General features: G+C 47.5%; 1 protein-coding gene across 1 annotated transcript in view; it reads right to left on the minus strand.

Moving 5' to 3' along the window:
• LOC147898051 (long-chain-fatty-acid--[acyl-carrier-protein] ligase AEE15, chloroplastic-like) overlaps positions 1-19,924 on the minus strand; it is a 250,532-nt gene that overhangs the window by 83,384 nt on the left and 147,224 nt on the right. The window lies entirely within an intron of this gene.

Genomic DNA, 19,924 nt, shown 5'->3' on the forward strand with positions numbered 1-19,924 from the left:
TCAATTCACGAGGGTACCTTAGTGGACTCTGCTACACCTCAAGCTGTCCCTCCAGTCTCACCATGCACAGTCCGAGACGCTGAAGCTTCGACCTCCTCCCCGGTTGTAGCTTCTTCCTTACATCCAGCGGTGCCAGATGCTCTTCCTCAGGTAGGAGAGGCCTCCGCGGCTGGGCAGACACAGGATAGAGAGCATTCCTCACTTCCTCCCTTGGATAGGGGGAAGGGGATAGCTTACACTATTGATCCTCTTCCCTCACAAGGGATCCTTCGCACTCCGGTGTCTGGCTTGCTCCACAGGAACTCGTTTTCAGCCTTGGCAGAGGGTTCAGATTTCCCAGAGGAGTTTGTGCCCGCTACTTTTGGGGAGCCAGTGATTGGGTTCCCTATTGACAGGGCTTCTTCTTCAGGTGCCAGGATTCTTTCCCCTGTCGATTTTCCACCACTTGGTTCCATCCCTCCCCCTTGGAGCAGGAGGTCTTCCCCTGTTGAGGGGTTTGTTTCCGCCACTAGGTCGGGTAAGGTGTTCCACTCTACATCCTCCCGTCGATGAGGATTATTAGTTGGAACATATAGGGCCTAGGTGGCGTCCCACATCGCCGCCGTAGACAGCTGATCCGGGATCAGCTTCATCCAGGTGTTACTGGGGGCTCCATTGATATATTATTTATTCAAGAGCACAAGCTGGATTCTAGAGATTGTGCCAAGTCAGGCAAGTTGCTTTCTGGCCATACTTTTTGGTCGCATGCCTTGGGCACCAGGGGGGGCACTTCTATTTCAGTTTCGCAGTTGGTTCTCCCCTTAGTTGTTGGGCACGGAGTCATTATTCCCTCTAGAGCTCAATGGATTATTCTTTTGATTGGAGGACGTAAGGTTGGTTTCCTTAACCTATATGCCTCCAACATTAGAGGGGAACGTGTCCTTATGTGGAAGACTTTGCTCTCCTGGGCCCCCATTGTGGATTCATGGGTGATTGGAGGTGACTTTAACATGGTCGAGTTACCATCGAACAAAAAAGGGGGTAGAGAAGGAGGACTTCACTCTTTGGAGAGAGCAGCTTGGGATGCCTTCCTTTTCCATTTCTGCAGTAGAGATACTTGGTGTGATGATGCCTTTCTTATTCAGCCACAGTCCCTCCTGTTCTCTTGGTCGAACAGGAGGCAACAGATGCCTATTCATGCACGCATTGACAGATTCTATGTAGATGACTGGGCACTAGACAGAGGTGGATCGATATGCATTGCTGCTGGGGTTTCCACTTCAGACCACTTCCCTGTTGTGCTGGCTATCTCAGAGCCTCACTTGACAGGCCGGTCTGCCAGCATCAGGATTCCAGATGCCTTTTACACAGAGGAGGACCTTACAGAGGCAGCCCTGCAGATATGGTTTGCTCATGTCGAGGGTGGGCAGCCATATCCATCACATGTAGCCACTGCCCTTTCTGGTATTAGCGACTTCTACCGCTCAGTTGCTTGTACCAGGAGACGAGATATTCTCAGACGTGAGATTGGTGTTCGCCAGTAGTTGGCAGCTTTGCAGAGGGAAGAGCTGAAACGGCCTTCAGATGCTTGGATACAGGAGCGCCTTGCTGCAGCAAGGGCTCATCTGCAGTTATTGCTTGATCAGAGAGCAGAGTATGCCTTTCATGCACGGGAGTCCTTCTGGATTCAGATGGGTGGTAGAGTCAATAAACACTTTTTCTCTACTCTTGGCCCTAGACATAGTAGAGAGAGTGTATCCCAGCTTATTGACTCACATGGGGTTTTACAGACAGAGCCTGATGATGTCTTACGCATAGCTTCAGATTTCTATGCCACCCTTCTTACTGCTGATCCTGAGACACACGATAGAGAGGATGCTAGACAGGCTATTTGGCAGAGTATCCCTGTGTTGGTGAATCGGGGCATGCATGTTCTACTCGACGCACCTTTCACCAACACAGAGTTCAGGACTGCACTTTCAGCCCTTCACAAGGGCAAGTGCCCAGGTTCAGATGGCCTCACCCCGTCTTTTTTCATTGCATTTTGGGATATGATTGGAGACTATATTACTTCAGCCCTGCAGGCCATTTGGGACTCTGGCGAGATGCCTGGGTCGCTTACAGAGGGTCTCATCCACCTTATCCCAAAAGGAGGTAGCAGAAATTTAGTGTCCCAGTGGAGGCCTATCACACTTCTGGGGACTTGTTACAAGATTCTGGCCAAGGCTATCAGCCTCCGATTGCAGCCACTTCTCCCTGATCTCATTCATGACACAGACGGGATTTGTGCATGGCAGAAGCATTTTTAATAACATTTTTTCTTTCTGGGAAGCTTCAGAGTGGGCCATGCAGAGTGGCCAGAATCTTGCCATTCTACTTTTGGATTTTGAAAAAGCTTATGACAGAGTAGATTGGGGTTTTTTGGAGGGCACCCTTCTACGCTTTGGCTTTACAGATGCTTGGATCAAAGGTGTTTCCTCTTTGTACAGATCAGCCCACAACCAGGTACTTATTGGTGGGGTAAGGGGTGAGAGATTTCAGATTTCGAGATCAGTCCGCCAGGGATGTCCACTTGCTCCTTTCCTTTTTTTGTTGGTGGCCGAAGCTATGAGTATCTATGTTAGATCTCAAGCTGACATCTTTGGGCTGAGACTTCCCATCAGAAGGGAAGAGGAGCTACTTGACAGAGAGTTGGCTGATGACACAGCAATTTACTTGGATGCCACTCCACAGATGCTCACTTCTTTTAGGACAGCATTGGATTTATTTTGCTTGGCGGCAGGGGCGCAGATAAATTGGCATAAATCCAATGGCTTTTGGATCAGTGATGAGGACACTCCAGTTTGGGGGCTTGACATAGGATTCACTTGGGTTCAGAGGGGTGTGCCTATCAGGTATTTGGGCTGCCAGGTCGGCTTGGATATTTCTACCACGCAGCAGTTTGCTCCCGTTTTGGAGAGCATCAGAAGGAAGCTTCTTTTTTGGAGCTCAGCCAAGCTGGATCTTGCCTCTAGAGTTGTGGTGGTCAACCAGGTCCTCTTGGCCACAGCCTGGTTTTTTTGTTCATGTTGGTGCCGTTCTAGGGACTGCATCATTCAGCTCAGAAGACCGATCAGGAACTTTCTCTGGAGTGGGCTTGATGGCACAGCAGATGCCTTAGCCAGGGTGGCTTGGGAGACCCTCATCCTCCCTACACAGGATGGGGGTCTCAGTATTATTGATCCAGATTTACAGTGCAGAGCTTTACTTTGCAAGATGGTGGTGCGAGGACTTATGCCAGGGCAGGAACCGTGGAAGGACTTTCTTATCAGCAGCATACAGAGGTGCACACCTTCTTCAGGAGGAGACTGGATGAGCAGTGTTAGATGGATCTTCACCACAGCACACCTCAGGTCACCTTCGTCCCCTCTCATGGTTGCCATTCTGAAAGCTTGGGCCAGTTTCAGAAGCACTCTTCGGAGGATTCCTCCTTCCTCTCGGGAAGAGATTGATAGGCAACCCATCATGTGGAATGACAGTATTTTAGATGATCTTGGCAGGCCACTGGGTGCCTCACTCTACATGCAGTGGTCCAGGTGGGAGAGGGGACCTGCTTCTTCTATGGGGTCTTGGAAAGCTTTCCGCAGGCTTCCAGAGGAAACCAAATCAAGGTTGATAGGACATCTCAGAGGGAGTGCAGGGAGGATCTTGCAGATTGAGGCAGCCCTTCCAGAGGTTTGGGTAGACACAGATGATATGCCACTCACTTCCTCCACTTGGGCAGGTACTTTTTCGAGAGGTGGGGTTCCACTTCAGGTTTTGGCCTTCCGAGATGCACAGGAGGATGCTTTGGTTTTTAGTGTCCAGGATGGTGGCAGATTGCTCAGGTCCACAGAGAACATCTTGCTTGAGTCTGCTTTTCAGCCTATCAGGGTTGTAGGTCTTTTGATGCAGGGATTAGATTCAGAGTGGTTCCTAGACCCAGACCCCCGGCTACTCTCCACCGGGTCTTGGAGGCTCTGGCTCTATGGGGGAGTTCCCATCAGGTATTTATAGTGGGACCCCGGAGAGTGGGAGTGGATTGACGCAGGGCATCGAGAGAAGAGCATCCCCTTCTTTCGTTACACGGTCAGTAATGCCAGGAGATTTCAGCTCAGTAGTAGAGGTTGGAGACCCTCCAGATTTCCTCATTGGGAGACTTTTGGTATTACTGCGGATCAGCAGAGGTGCTTCTGGAGGAGGCTCTCGAAGTCCCACAGGAATAGAAAGATCACTATCTTCTTTTGGCTTTCTATCCATGGAGGGATTGCAGTGAACCTTAAGAGATCCGGGTTCGGAGCCCGACCCTACATGCCCTCGGTGCCTTTCTGCTTCGGAGTCTATTCAGCATTGCTTATGGGATTGCAGACAGGCGAGGTTGATTTGGATGGGGGTAGCCAGGATTTTCAGTCACTTTGCCCATTCCCCACTTTTTATGACATGGGGCTCGGTGGCTTGGCTTTCTCTTACAGGACCTCAGATTTTCTATGAGGGAGTTGACTCCTCTCGGGCCATTTCGGTTCGACGTCATCGGATATCGGATTGAGTCCTGTTCGTTGGATGTGGTACCACACCTTCCTTTTACAGCTGTACATGCCTCTGTGGATACTTCTTGGGAGATTCTAGCGAGCATAGCAGCCTGGCATATCTGGAGAACCAGATGCACAGAGGCTATGGAGGGTACTCAGGTTCATCCCTCGCACACATTGGCTAGTATCTGGACAGACATCGTACATACTTTGATGGCCGTATGGACGGGTATGCAGGGGGACTCCCGCGTAGCCTCAGCTAGGAGGGCTTCTTTCTTCAGGGAATGGAAGGATTCTCCTTTCTTCTCTGAAACTACTACAGGGTTGAGATGGCACTTTCAGCCTCAGCCTTGGTTGTTTTCCACCTCACTCTGAGGGATTTTTTATTTATCCTCATGATTTCATGATATATTCCGCTTTGAGCTTGCTCTCGCGAGTTTTTTTCTTACTTAATAGAAGTCTTTTTCTTGGAAAAAACAGGGTTGTCCCTTATCACCGACCCTGTTTGGCCTCTACATTGATGAGCTTGAGACTTTCATGGGGGCGTTCGGAGGGACCGATTGCTCACTTGCCGGGATCATCATCAGGATTCTTCTTTATGCAAATTACGTGGCACTCTTGTCGTCCACGCCCGAGGGGCTCCAGCGACACCTGGATGGACTGCAGGCTTATTGTTTATCCCATGATTTGGAGGTCAACCTTGGCAAGACCAAGGTCATGATCTTTAACACCTATCGAGCAAACATGCAACGGACGCAGTTTACTTTTACTTTTGGTGGGTCACCAGTTGAGATCGTATCCTCATACACTTACTTGGGGGTCATCTTCTCCGGCCCGATCTTCATGATGAGACCAGCGATGCAGGCCAGACTGAGCAGGGGATACGCCTCACTGGCTCGGCTAGAGAGACAATGCTTCCACTCCCACTTCCAGGACCCTCGGACCAAGGCTCTTCTCTTCGACTCCTTGGTCCGACCAGCCGGTATGTATGGCAGCCCTTGTTGGGGGCCTGACATGTCAGAGATAGAGTGGACACGGGTGGAGCGCTTGCAGATCCTCATGCTCTCATGGATGATCCGAGGGAAACCGTCTGTACCACATCACATCATTCAGCCCGAGTTTGGTGCTTCTCCACTCCAGCTAGATGCAGCCTTTCAGACCATTATATATCTACACCGGGTTGGATCATATGGGGAGTGCACATCAGGAAGACATAGGTTGCCATGGTTGACTCTCGATTCCTCCATGAGGTTGGCAGCAGAGGGAGACGAGCGATGTTGGTATGAACGGACTCACAGATGGTTTGTGAGACTAGGGTTCCACATCGATAGGATACCTCCTTTTCGGTACAGTTTAGATGTCCCTCCGGTACTCCCACCCACCATCCCGATCGGGCCACACACCAACCAGGTCATTCGTGAGGATCTCTTGCAGCTACACACCTTTAGGACCTAGTTGGAGCCGAGGGAACTTCCAGTGAAGCTAAGTTTCTACAGAGATTACTGTCTTTGTATTTCGGAGGAGGGATTCATCATACCACCGGGGTACACTGAGCTTCATATGCCTCACTCACTACGGATCTCCATTGGACAGTTTCAGGTATGATCACCCCGCCTCCGCATAGAGAACGGCAGAGCAGAGGGGATTCCTAGGGAGCATTGCTTATGCATATTGTGCGACTGTTAGAAGGTCAAGTCGGAGGAGCATTTTATTTTCAGGTGCCCGGTGTACTATGAGATCCGAGGTCGCTACCATTGCCTCTTCAGAGACAGCTCTGGGCTCCTTTCTAGATTCCTCGCCTACCCAGATCGGAGATGCCTCGCGGCCTTCATTCACGAGGGGGACCGACATAGAGAGTACTTACTCAGGCGATGGGGCTTGGCCACATCATCACACACCTCTCAAAGCAGGATCACAGAGTTCTTCCCATCGAGTGACATTGATCGTTCAGTCTCTAGCCGCAGACGTGACCGAGACCCCAACCCGACAACCGCAGCACGACACACGAGACATCGAGGGGAGAGAGATCACTCGGAGGGACCTCCCGTCATTGTTTAGTCATGGTGGCTTTGGTCTTGCGTCAAGCCTCGTCCAGGAAATTGAGACGTACAGCACCCCTTGACGGGCACCAGCGTCCCATCACAGGCTATGCACTAGCTAGGGCAACATGACATACAGAGGATTCCGATCCGCTCCAGTCCTTTTCTTTTCATTGTTACATCCAGATGTATTTGATTTGATTATGTATGATCAGAATTAGGATTCAGCATGGGTGACGATGCTCGTTTCAGTAGCTCCATCCTTACTGTGATTTGTATAAGGTTTTCTTTCAGTCTCATAGACCCATCGGTCTTCCGAAGACTCTAATAAAATCTTTTTCTTTCTTTCTGTCGTAAGCTTTCTCAAAGTCCAAGAGTAGAATGGCCAACCTCTGGCGGCTCTGCATGGCCCATTCTGAGGCCTCCCAAAATGAGAAAATATTATCGCAAATACTTCTGCCATGCACAGACCTTGTCTACGTATCATGAATCAAATCTGGAAGAAAAACCTATAGCCACAGACTGATCACTTTCACCAAAATCTTGTAAAATGTGCCCAATAGAGTGATGGGTCTCCATTGTGAGACTAGATTCCTATTACCCCACTTTGGGATGAGATGAATGATACCATCTGTAAGTGAGTCAGGCATCTCACCAGAGTCCCACACGCCCTGCAGGGCTGATGTAATGTCATCACCAATCTGCTCCGAAAAAGTAATAAGAAAAGGGGTAAGTCCATCCGAGCCTGGGCACTTGCCCTTGTGAAGGGCAAGTAATGCACTCCTGAATTTTGCATTGGTGAAAGGTGCATCAAGAGAGACATACATCTCATCCTTCACCAATACAGGGATACACTCCCAAATAACCTCTCTAGCATCATCTATGGCATGTGTGCCCGGATCTGCAGTAATAAGGGATGCAAAAAAATCTGAAGCTACACGCATGACGGCATGAAGATCTGATTGTAATACCCCGTCTGGGTCAACAAGCTGCGAGACACTATCTCTACTATGTCTAGGTCCATGAGTAGAGAAAAAGTGTTTGTTGACCCTGCCACCCATCTGAATCCAAAAGGATTCTCGTGCATATGAAAGGCATACTCTGCTCTCTGATACAACAATGTCTGCATATGAGCCCTTGCTGCAGCAAGGCGCTCCTGAATCCAAGCATCTGTGGGCCTCTTCTGCTCTTCCCTCTGAAGGAACACTAACTGCTGGCGTATACCAATCTCACGTCTCCTAGAATCAGCGACTGTATGATAATAGTCACTAATTCCGGATAAGGCTGCAGTGAGAAACCCAAATCTGTAAAATATCCTCCGTGAGGCTCTCCTCTGCATAAAAAGCATCCGGAATCCTGACACTGGCAGAGCGTCCTCTCCGATGAGGCTCAAGAATCTGCAACACTGGAAAATGATCTGAGGTGGAAACCCCAGTAGAGATGCTAAGAGATCCGCCTCTATCAAGTGCCCAATCGTCTACATAAAATCTGTCAATACGTGCATGGATGAGCATGTGTTTTCTCCTGTTCAACCAAGAGTACAGGAGCGACTGTGGCATAACATGAAAGGCATCATCAAACCAAGTGTCCGTGCCACTGTAGTGAAAGAGAAAGGCATCCCACGCTGCCCTCTCCAAAGAATGAATTCCACCCTGTCTGCCTCCCTTTTTGTCTGATGGCAACTCAACCATGTTGAAATCGCTACCAATGATCCAAGAATCTGCAATGGGGGCCCAAGAGGGTAATTCCTTCCAAAACGAGACCCGCTCCTCTCTGTTGTTGGGAGCATAAAGATTGAGAAGACCAATCTTACGCTTTCCAATCAAAATAATGATCCATTGAGCTCTAGAGGGGGAGATAATACCATGACCAGCAACCAAGGGGAGAATAGAAGGAGAGACCGAAATGCAAGTACCTCTCCTTGTGCCCATAGCAAGCGACCAGAAGGTATGTCCTGAAAGCAGTTTGCCACACTTAGAGAAATCATTGGCATCCAACTTGTGTTCCTGGATAAAAAGGATATCAATAGCATTTCCAGTGACACCTGGATGAAGCTGATTCCGGATCAACTGCCTACGGCAACAGTGTGGAACTCCGCCTAGGCCCTGTATGTTCCAGCTAACTATCCTCATCAACAGGAGGATGCTGGATGGAAAGGCTTACTCGATCTAGTAGAGGAGACCAGCTTCCCCGGGGCTGAAACACTCCTGCTGAGGGCATGAAACTCAACAGGTGAGAGGATCCCCACACCTCGTGAGGGGGAGGCCCTATCAAAAGGAATCCCAATGACCGGACCCCTAAGGTGGAGAGCACAAACTCCTCATCATTTATGAAAGTCGCCGAATTCGCCAGTGCCAAAAAAGAGTTCCTGATAAGCAAGTCTGGTCGAGGAGTGCAAAGAAGACCTGCACTCATGGAAGATGGAGGAGAAGGACCTGCCAGGCTCTATTAACAGAACTAGAGCTGAGGGCTGAGGAGGCATGTGGCTAGGCTAACGAGGAATCTGAAGTCCTCATCTGTGCATGCACTTTCTCGATCCTCCTGACTATGGCAGGAACAGTCTGTGGGGAAGAAGTATCTGTAGCCCCCTCGTGGTCAGAAACTAAAGTGACTGGGACTGGTGCATCTAAAGGTCCCTCTTGATGTGAAACTGTAGTGTCTGGGGCTACAGCAACATCCACCTCTGGAGTCTGGATGGCGTCTGTCTGAACAGGATCAAAGGTCTCCTCCTGAGGTAAGGGAGCCGCTCTAGTAGCTCTCTATCGTGGTACTGGGTATGCTGTGGGCATTGGATGCCCTCTTGCCCCTGGTGGTCCTGGGGTGCGCGAAGCAGGGCGCCCTGTTGCTCCTGGTGGTCCTGAAGTGCGAGGTACAAGGCGCTGGGGAGGTGTAGTCGGGGTAGTATGTGAAGGATCTACACTAGAAGACCTCTTGGGTCTTTTTCTCTTCCTTGGGCAGTTTCTAGCAAAGTGCCCAAGGGTCCTGCACTGGTCCTGTCTACCTACAATCTCGACTCTTTGTTGAAAGAGAGCCGTGTGGACGCTAAAGCATGATGTGGTCATCTCAGATGTTAGGGTCAGAGACAATGACCCTAACTCGAGGCACCCCGTCTGCTCTGACTGCCTCTGCCAAGGAAGAATGCATGCTAGGAAGGGGGGGGGTCTCAGTGACCACTCCGAATGTGGCTCCGATAGTGGCAAGAAGTCGATGGTAGACCTAAGGAAGACCAGGAAATCTAATGAATAGTGATGTGACCTGACTGTCCTCCTCAACCAGATCGAAGCCCAAGGTGTAGGGTAAAAGAAAGATCCTCCTCAAACCCAAAGTTAGGGGATTAGCTTTGAGAACAAGGGCTATGGACTCGTGGGAGTCGAAAACCACTTGGAAGAATCCACGTCCCAAAAGTCAAATATCCCTGAGGTGTGGGGCGAGATCTCCTTGTAACGCCACCAGCATCCAGTCTCTAGCCTGTGATCTGGAAGGGTGTAACCCAAAGATGCAGGCGAAAAGTGATGTGGAGCCCTCTAGTTCCACATCTTTCTTGAGCTGCTGCAACTCGTCTTCTGAAAAATGATGGTTCTCGCGGCCGGTAGAAGTGAACAGAGATTGGCTGAATGGGGATCCATTCACCAATTGATGTGAAAAGGCCAATTCAAACACTAAAAAAGCTCCATCTATGAAACTGCTGCCCTGGAACACGGGCGCAGGAAGAAGGAGAACAGGAGAGGGTAGGAGAGAGGGGAAGAGGAGGAAAGGAGGTGGGGGGGGCTGCGGGGGGGGAGAAGGAGGTAGAATGAGGGGGGTAGACGGAGGTAGGCTGCAGGGGGAGGCAGAGGGGAGCTGAGGGTTAGGAAGGGAGGGGGCGGGGTAGGGGGAGGGGGCTGGCGGGGAGGAGAGGGTGGGCGGGGGAGAGGAAAGGAGGAGGCAGGTTAGGAGGGAGGGAGGGGGCGGGTTAGGAGGGAGGGAGGGGGCTGGCAGGGAGGGAGAGGGTGGGCGGGGGAGAGGAAAGGAGGGGGCGGGTTAGGAAGGGAGGGGGTGTGGGGGGGAGAGCGGGCGAGGGGGCTGGTAGGGGGCAGCGGGGGGTGGAGAGGGAGGGCGGGGGAGGGGGCGGGGTGGAGGAGGTGGGCATATCAAAAAATAGAGCGATTGCATCATTTTCAAGAAGGAGCTTTTTTTTGGGTCCCCATTGCAGATTCATGGACTTCAACATGGTGGAGTTTCCCTCAGACAAAAAGGCAGAACGAGAAGTGGCATTCACTCATTGGATAGAGCAGCTTGGGATGTTTTCCTTTTCTAGTTCAGTGGCAAATATGCTTGGACAAATGATGGCTTTCATACTTTGCCTCATTCGCTCTTGTTCTCGTGGTCGAGCACGAGACTACATATTCCCATCAATGTGCAAATAGACAGATTTTATGTTGATCATTGGGCCATGGGTTTCCTCCTTGGATCACTTTCCAGTAATTATGATAATTTTCAAGCCTCATTTTGGAGTGCCATCTCCTTCACATATGGCAGCAACCCTCTTTGGTATAGGTGACTTTTATCATATCATCACTAATACCAGGAGACATGAGTTTGGCGTCCAACAATAGTTAATAGTCCTGCAAAGACAAGAGCAGAAACGACCTACAAATGCTTCGATTCAGGAGCACTACAGTAGCAAGGGCTCATTGGTAGGTTTTGTTTAGATCAAATCCAGAGTATGCCTTTGATGATGCATGAAAGTCTTTTGGATTCAGATGGAGAGTATGCCTTTGATCCATGAAAGTCTTTTGGATTCAGATGGAAGGAAGAGTCAATAAACACTTCTTCTCTACTCTTGGCTCGAGACATGGTAGCTTATTGACTCTGACGGGGTTTTACAGTCAGATCTTGATGCCGTCTTACATTTAGCTACTGGTTTTTATGTATCCTTTTTGCAGATCCTAACACTGATGCTAGACATAGAGATTGGCAGGGTATTCTAGCAATGGTGAAACCACAAGAGTCTCACTTGATGCACCTTTCACCAATCTAGAATTTAGGACTGCACTTCTTGCCCTCCACAAGGGCTAGTGCCTGGGCTCAGATGGGTTGTCGCCCTCCTTTTATATTGCTTTTTGGGACATGATTAGGGACCATGTTACCACTGCCCCGCAGGGCGTTCAAGACTCTAGTACTATGCTTGATTACCTTACAAAAGGGTCTCATTCGTCTTACCCCAAAGGAGAGGTGCAGAAATTTGGTTTCTCAATGGAGACTAACCACTCTTTTGGGCACCTTTTATATAATTTTCGACCAAAGCTATCAGTTTGCATTTGCATCCTATCCTTCCAAATCTCATTCACAATGCACAAATAGAATTCATGCATGTTTGAAGCATGTTTTATACTATCTTTTCATTTTGGGAGGCTTCGGATCGGGCTATGTAAAGTGGCCAAAGGCTAGCCATTCTACTCTTGGATTTTGAGAGAGCTTATGACCATAGATTGGGCTTCTCGCTTCTACGTTTTGGATTTTTAGATGCTTGGATCAAAGGGATTTCTTTTTCTACAGATCAGCCCACAAGTAGATGCGTATCAAAGGAGACATAGGAGAGATTTTGCAAATTTCGAGATCACTCCAATAGGGATGCCCTCTTGCCCCTTCCCTGTATTTATTTGCAATGAGTATCTTTATGAGATCTCAGGCTGATTATTGGGCTGAGACTTCTCTTGTGACAAGATGAGGATCCCTTGGACAAAGATCTTGTGGATGACACTGCTATTGTTTTGGATGCCACTCCACACACTCTCACTTCTTTCAAGGCAGCCTTGGATTTATATTGTTCTATAGATAGAGCACAAATTGGAATAAATCTAATGGATTCTGGATTAGCGCTGATGACACTCCAGATTGGGGGGCTGATTACCATTTTACTTGGATTCAAAAGGGTGTCTCTCCATCGGGTACTTGGGCTACCAGTTCGGCGTGGGTCTCTCTTCTTCGTAGCAATTTTCTCTTATAAGTTATGTCAAGAGAAAACTCACCCTTTTGGAGTTCAACCAAACTTAACATCGCTTCCAAGGTGGTGGTTGTTAATCGGGCACTGTTAGCGATGGCATGATTTATGTGCTTCAAAGGAATTGCAAAAGCCTTCCAAGGGTAAGGTTTTTGAAATCCTTCCAAGAAAACTCACCTCAAAGGAATTGAACCTTACCCTTGGTGCAGCCTTCTCAGAAAACTCACCTCAAAGGAATTGCAAAAGGAGAATTCAACAGATTGATGCAGCCTTACCCTTGGATGCGGTTGATACACAAAGAAGGCCTTCCTAATGCTCTACTGGCTTAGGGATTTTCAGCTATCCCTCTTCAATTTATAGGACTATGACAAGGTTCAAAGGGGGATGCCTGGGTTTTTTATGTTCCCTCTAAGGGCAGGTTGTTCAGGTCTAGAAATGAGAATATTGTTGTGGACATTGCTTTTGAGTGTCTCAAGGTTTTATGTCATGTGGAGCAGTCTTTTTGGACTTCAAGATGGTATCTAGACCCTAACCCAGATCATATTCCCATGGATTCATGGAGGATTTGGCTCTATGGAGGTATCCCTATAACCCCACGGAGTGGGAGTAGATTGATGCAAGGCCCCGAGAGAAGAGCCTCCTCTTATTTTGCTACATGATCAGTAATGCTAGGAAATTTGAGCATAGCCTTAGAGACTACAAGCCTACCAGAGCTCCTCCTTTGGGAGAATTTTCAGATTTCTGCTGACCTACAGAAATCCTTTTGGTAGAGACATTGAAAATCCCTTAGGAATATAAAAATTATTCTTTTCTTTTGTCTTTGTATCCATAAAGGGATTGCAGTGAACCAATGGAGGTCCATGTTCAGGGAAGCCTCTACTTGTCCTCGTTGACTTTCTGCTACGGATTTCAGCATTGTTGATGGGATTGGAGACCGGTGAGAATCATTTGGAAGGGGATTACTAATCTTTTGAGTTTTTTTTTTCTTCTTCCTTCTTCAAGAACTGGGTTCGGTGGCTTGGATTTCTCTTTTGGAGCCTCAGGTCTTATATGAGAGGCATGACCCTTCTTGGGCTCTTTTGGCTCGATGACATTTATCTGAGTCATGCTCTCTAGACGATGTTCCTGACTTCCCTTACAAACTTGCACATACCACCATGGATACCCTTTGGAAGATTCGAGTGTGCATTTCAGCATGCCATATTTGGAGATCCAAATGTACAGAGGCTTTGGATGGCTTAAAGATCCACCCTTCACACATATTGGCGAGTATTTGGGTAGATATTTGAAGGATTAGAGAGTGTGAGAGCAAGAGAGAGTGAGAGAGTCGTAAGCTGAGAAGCTGTAGTTGCAATAGAGTGTGTAAAGAGTACTACACAAAGTAGTGTAGATAAGGTTTTGTCATAGTGACAAAACCTTAGTAGTCACTAACCATAGTTAGTGAACTAACTGCAGTTAGGGGGAAAAACCTCTAAATGAGGGAAAAGTGCCCCTAACTAACTTATTATATTACATTGGTCACTGCTGAATTATAGATATAATTCCAACACCCCCCTGCAGTGCCAATGTCATGTACAAGGCTGATCAATCACCAAATGGATATAAGTTCAGGGCACTGCGAAATGCCTCAAACTTCTCACGTGGTAGTGCTTTGGTGAAGATATCTGCAACATTGTCATGTGTGGACACAAAGATCATACTGATCTCTCCTGCATGTAGCTTCTCTCTGACGTAATGATAGTGAACCTCAATGTGCTTCGTGCGAGCATGAAACACTGGATTCTTTGCCACTGCAATGGCACTCTGACTATCAGTGAGAATTGGAGAAGGACCCTCCAAAGACAGATAAAGATCAGCAAATAAACGTCTCAGCCAGACACATTCCACTGTTGCTGTGAAAGCTGCCCTGTACTCAGCTTCACATGATGAGGTAGCCACTGTAGATTGTTTCTTGCTTAGCCATGAAATGCAAGATTTTCCCAAAAAGAAACAATTGCCACTAGTGGACTGCCTAGTGTCATAATCACCAGCCCAATCTGAATCACTGTAGGCATGCATCTGCAAGTCACCCCCCTTGGGAAATAGTAAGCCAAAAGACTTGGTGCCTTGCAAATAACGGAAGATGCGCTTAACTGCCTGCCAATGCATAGTTTTAGGGCTGTGCATATACCTGCTCACCTGAGATACTGCAAACTGAATATCAGGCCTAGTATTGCAGAGATATATGAGGCATCCAACAGCTTGACTGTAAAGTGTGGCATCAACTGATTCTCCTGCATCATGCATTGTGAGTTTCAGCCCCGGTTCCATAGGAGTAGATATGGGCTTACACTCTTGCATGTTAAATCTGTCCAAAAGTTTCTGAACATACTTGGACTGAGACATAACAGTGCCACGTCTCTCATGAGAGAACTGGATCCCCAAATAAAAATGAAGCAGCCCCAAATCTGACATATCAAAGTGGGTCTGCAAATCAGTTTTGAAATCTGCAATTTTGTCGTCATTGGACCCTGTGAGCAGTAAGAAGACTTGGTGCCTTGCAAATAACGGAAGATGCGCTTAACTGCCTGCCAATGCATAGTTTTAGGGCTGTGCATATACCTGCTCACCTGAGATACTGCAAACTGAATATCAGGCCTAGTATTGCAGAGATATATGAGGCATCCAACAGCTTGACTGTAAAGTGTGGCATCAACTGATTCTCCTGCATCATGCATTGTGAGTTTCAGCCCCGGTTCCATAGGAGTAGATATGGGCTTACACTCTTGCATGTTAAATCTGTCCAAAAGTTTCTGAACATACTTGGACTGAGACATAACAGTGCCACGTCTCTCATGAGAGAACTGGATCCCCAAATAAAAATGAAGCAGCCCCAAATCTGACATATCAAAGTGGGTCTGCAAATCAGTTTTGAAATCTGCAATTTTGTCGTCATTGGACCCTGTGAGCAGTAAGTCATCAACATAAAGAAGGATGACTAATATTTCCCCCCCATCCATCTTGATGTAGAGGGTGCTTTCAGTAGGACTATTGTGCAGCCCCTTGCTGGTCAAATAGGCATGTATCTTGGCATACCATGCACGAGGGGCCTGTTTCAGCCCATATAAAGCTTTATTAAGCTTGCAGACTTGAAGTGCATTTGCTGTAATTTCAAAACCCGGAGGTGGTTTGACATACACCTCTTCCAGCAAGTCCCCATTTAAGAAGGCTGTTTTGATGTCCAACTGATGAACATTCCACTCAAAATGTGCAGCCATTGCAATTACTGATCGGATGGTGGTCATCCGGGATGTAGGAGCAAAAGTCTCCTCATAATCTATGCCCTTTTTCTGAGCATAGCCTTTAGCAACCAGCCTGGCTTTATATCTGTCAATGGAGCCATCTGGCTTCCGTTTGACTTTAAATACCCATCGTGTGCCAATAGCATGTTTACCCTGTGGCAAGTCCACAACATCCCAAGTCTGATTTTTGGCAATTGACTGCAACTCATCGTGCATGGCATTCATCCAATGCACATTACCTTGTGCCTCTTCAAATGTGGCAGGCTCCTCTTCATCAAGGAGAGTACCTGCATATGCTGATTCCACTGAATTAGCACCTTCCATGTGCCTTGCTGCACTGCGAGTCCTGCCAGGTAACGGAGCATCAAGTTTACTCTCCCGGAGAGTCTGTAACAGCCAGTTTGGGACTGTTTTTGCTGCATGTATGTCTGCAATTTCTTGCTGTACCACTTGTTCCACTTCCTGTGGAGGAGGCATGACATCCCGTGGCGGAACTGAAGCATGTGAAGGTTGCTGTAAATTCTGATTTGGATCAGAAAAATCAGCAGGGGAACCCAAAGCAATGGGTAGCAACCCTTGAAATACATCTTCTGAAGGTGAAGGCATTTGAAAATCAGCCTGAGTGTAAGCTGAATTTTCAGAAAATATGACATCTCTACTTACAATGATCTTGCGTGTAGCAGGATTGTAGAGACGATACCCCTTGCTTTCTACACTGTATCCAACAAATATGCATTTGATGGCTTTATCTGACAATTTGTGCCTAAATTCAACTGGCACATGTGCATAGGCAAGGCATCCAAAGACTCGGAAGTGATCCACTGAAGGCTTCCTGTCATTCCAGACCTCAAAAGGAGTTTTTGTTTTTAAAGCCTTAGTGGGAGCCCTGTTCAAAATGTAATTGGCACACATCAAACCCTCTAACCAGAATTTATGAGGCATGTGTTTGCTTTTCAGCATACATCTGTCCATCTCCATGAGGGTTCTATTTTTCCTCTCAGCTTTGCCATTTTGCTGAGGGGTTAGCCTGACTGTGAGCTGATGCACAATACCCTTTTGTTTGAGAAAAGCATCAAATTCTGCAGATAGGTATTCCCCACCTCTATCCGTGCGTAATATCTGTATCTTGAGCCCGGTTTCATTTTCAACCATGGCTGAAAAGTGTTTAAACACTGTGAACACTTCAGATTTCTTTTTCAGCCCATAAACCCAAGTAAAATTGGAGTAGTCATCAATAAATGTGACAAAGTAAAGATGACCACCCAATGAAGGAGTCCTCATGGGACCACAGACATCACTGTGTATAAGCTGCAATTTGCGAACAGCTTTAACTGAACCATCCTTCTTGAAGGGAAATCTATGCATTTTACCTAAAATGCACCCTTCACAGGCATGTGGAGGAGGTATTGCAAGAGGGGGCAATGCATCAACCATTGAAAATTTCTGAAGTGTCATCAAGCTGTTGTAATGCATGTGGCCATATCTGGCATGCCATAATTCTGCATTTTGCATGGCAACTGTAGGGGAAGAAATTGCCAAAGCATGAGCTGCTCTTTTCTGAAAAATATCAAGCTGAAAAAGCCCACGCAGCAGAGTACCAGATAACATTAAGGCATAGTTAGCTTCCCTGTCCCGGACAGCACATTTGTCATCCTCAAAGATGACCTGAAATCCATCTCTGTTAAGAGTGGACACTGAAAGGAGATTCTTGGTTATGCCAGGCACATATAAAACATCAGAAAGTCTGAAAATAGAGCCATCTATTGCAGTGAGCTCAACTGCTCCTGTGCCACGTACTGAATATGAGGAGTTGTTGGCACAAGTGACTTTCTTACCAACAGGGGGAGGATGCAAGGAAGTAAAGAGACACTTCCGCGAAGTGATGTGCTTGGATGCACCGCTGTCAAAATACCATGTGTTCAGTGTTTCATCAACACTGAAAGCAGATGCATCTGAAGAAGAGTCAAAACTGCAAGTCAAAAATGCATAAGTGTCATCACTGCATGAAGCTGTACTATCCCGAGCATCTGGAACAGCCAACCTAGAATCAGAAATGCAAGATAAAAAGGCATAATCTTGACCAACAAAGTTGGCTGCAGCATCCCCACTGTCAGATGCACAAGGGGCTGAATCTGAAACAGCCATTCCTGAGCTGTTTTTCTTTTCCTTTGCAATCCTTTTCCTGCATTCGGCTATGTGATGACCTGGCTTTTTGCAGTAGTGACAGAAACCCTTCTTTTTGGGCTTGCTTGCATCACTTTGAGCCTTTTGTGAAGGCTGTCCTGACCCACTGGAAGGCTGATTTGCTGCTGTTTTTGCCTGTCCCTTTGTTTTTGATTTGAATTTTGAGAGCATGGCTTGTTCACCTGCACGTGAAGCCAAATTTTTCCTGGTCTGCTCTTCCTGAAGCAGAAGTCCTATCAGCTCATGAAAAGAAAGAGGATTTGCACCCCCCCTCAATGATAAATTCAGCGAAGTATGAAAGCTGAGATAAGACTCAGGAAGAGAATTCAGAGTGGTTGTAATCATCTCTGAATCAGGAATAATTTCATCTATATTTAACAACTGCTCTCTGAGATCCTGAAGCTTAGTGAGGTGGGCTGACATGGAGTCACCCTCCTCCATATGTGTATTGGTCAACTCTCTTTTTAAAAAAGATACCCTGGCATCATTCCGTGCTGCATACATGCTTTCCAAAATATCCCACGCTGCCCTGGAGGTCTTACACGACCGGATATGCGGAATGATTGATCTTTTTACTGAAAGAGAGATGCAAGACAAAGCTAAGGCATCTCGTGAATCCCATCTCTTTTGTTCAGGAGTATTAACTGTAGCTGCACCAACAACTTGTCCTGCAGCTGCACCTTGTGCACGACCTCTTCCACCTCCTTGATGAGGAGGGGTAGCAGGTGCAATATCTGCTGGTCGGATTTCATCCCCATTGACATAATCCCATAAATTACGAGAAATCAGAATATTACGTACCATGAAACTCCAGAGGGAGTAGTTGGTACCATCCAATTTGTCTTCCTGAGAAAGACCACCGAACTGAAAATCATTCTGATTTTGATGGGCCATATCTGAAAAAGGAATTGAAGCAGATACAAAGTTGAATTCCCTTACTGGGAATAGAATGCACAACTCCCAAAAACCACACCCAAGCACGGGTTGTATAAGCAACTTAGATTTCTGCACTTGAGCTGTCAGAAATCTGTCCAAGCATAGAACACTCTCCAAAATCTGCCAAAAGTGTTCCAAACACTCCAATAGAGGCAGGATATACTGAATACTCCAAAAAATGCTCTCCAAACACAAAAGCCCCAATTTGTAGCTAGAAATTGCAGCCAGAAAGGGGTTAAAAAAGCCAGAAGCCCCAAATCTGCAATTTTAACACAAAAGCCCCAAATTTCAGACAAGATCTGCAGATCTGTCTGTAAAAGCCCCAAATGTACTCCCAGAAAATGACTGCCCCAATTTGTGGTTTCCTGCAAGATGTGCCTGCCAAAGAACACCTGTGGCTGAAGGCAACCTGTGTAAATGCACACAAATCTGTGAAGGGTACAGGTGGTACAGTACAGTACGAACTGTACGTACAGTATGTACGGGGACCTGTACGGCCAAATAGTACGGCGATCTGTACGGCCAAATAGTACGGATGCACCTGCGCCTGTACGGCGCTGTCGACGATCTGTACGGCAGCAACGACGATCAGTACTGGAACTGTATGGCAGCAACGACGGGAACTGTACGGCAGCAACGGCGATCTGTACTGGAACTGTACGGCAGCAACGACGGAAACTGTACGGACAGCGGAATTCGTACGGCGTAGGGCGAAATCCGTACGGACTGTACGGCGAAATCCGTACGGACTGTACGGCGATGGTACGTCGGATTCCGTTGAGGGAGAGAACGTTGAGGGAGCTGGTGGCACGAGGGTCTTGAACCCGCTCTGATACCAAATGAAGGATTAGAGAGTGTGAGAGCAAGAGAGAGTGAGAGAGTCGTAAGCTGAGAAGCTGTAGTTGCAATAGAGTGTGTAAAGAGTGTGTAAAGAGTACTACACAAAGTAGTGTAGATAAGGTTTTGTCATAGTGA

This window comes from Dipteris shenzhenensis, chromosome 9 (assembly GCF_047967505.1).
Source record: "Dipteris shenzhenensis isolate YYH24624 ecotype China chromosome 9, Dip_SZ_1.0, whole genome shotgun sequence".
Classification (NCBI taxonomy): domain Eukaryota; kingdom Viridiplantae; phylum Streptophyta; class Polypodiopsida; order Gleicheniales; family Dipteridaceae; genus Dipteris; species Dipteris shenzhenensis.